The sequence below is a fragment of the Brassica oleracea genome, unplaced genomic scaffold, assembly GCF_000695525.1.
Source record: "Brassica oleracea var. oleracea cultivar TO1000 unplaced genomic scaffold, BOL UnpScaffold01285, whole genome shotgun sequence".
NCBI classification, from domain to species: Eukaryota; Viridiplantae; Streptophyta; class Magnoliopsida; order Brassicales; family Brassicaceae; genus Brassica; species Brassica oleracea.
In genome coordinates, this window is record NW_013617831.1 from 15,904 (window position 1) to 16,898 (window position 995).

A 995-nucleotide genomic window follows, 5' to 3' on the forward strand; every position below is an offset into this window, starting at 1 on the left:
TTTCAAAAAAATATCAATAATAAATTTTGTAAGCAAAATTGCCAAATAACTAAAAAAATCAGTTTATTATAAGAAATAAATGTTTGAAGATCAACATAAAATTAAGTAACAAAAATAATCTTAAAAATATATGGATTTCAAATAATAAAGACAATGTAAATGTAAATCACTTTTTCATTACATATGAATCTAAATAACATATGATTTCAAAATTGAGGATATATATTATTTAAGTGTTCACATAGAATTTAAAAATATCATTATAATAATATAAAAGTCAGCATCTTAATTTGATAAAGTAAATAAAAATATTATTACAAATTATTAACTTGATATATAAAATAATTATATATTTGAAATTAAACAAAAAATTAACAAAAATAAAAATATTCAAAAAGAAGCAAAGTTTTAAAAAACATATTTATAAATAATCACGTTTGTAAAAATAAATAAAAATCAGCACAAAACTATAAAAAGATAAATTAAAATTTGTAAAACTTATCTTTAAAGTTAGATTGATATTTGTAGCTAATTACTGAAAACTTAATATAATAAGAGATGGTTCACGTACCTTATAGGAATTGGTATTGATCGCATATTATTACTAAAAATATAATTATGTATGTAACCTTTAATATGATATGGACTATAAGCTTTAAAAAACAGAAATAACTGAAAATATTCACAAATAACATATACTATATATAATTTGATGCCGTAAATTATTGAGAATATCCATATATTATCTTGAAGCACCAAGAAAAATATGTTAATCACCATTTTATATATTACTTATAGAACTTTCAAAAATTATTTCTTTCATAATCAATGTAAAATTTAGAAAAAGCCGAATCATATTGATATATAAACTAAATATTTGGAAGAATAACATAAATTTTACGTACAAAATATAATATTAAAAAATAAAATAAGTTGAAATAATAAAGGAAATATGAATCTAAAGCACATATGATTTTAAAATTGAGGCTATATGT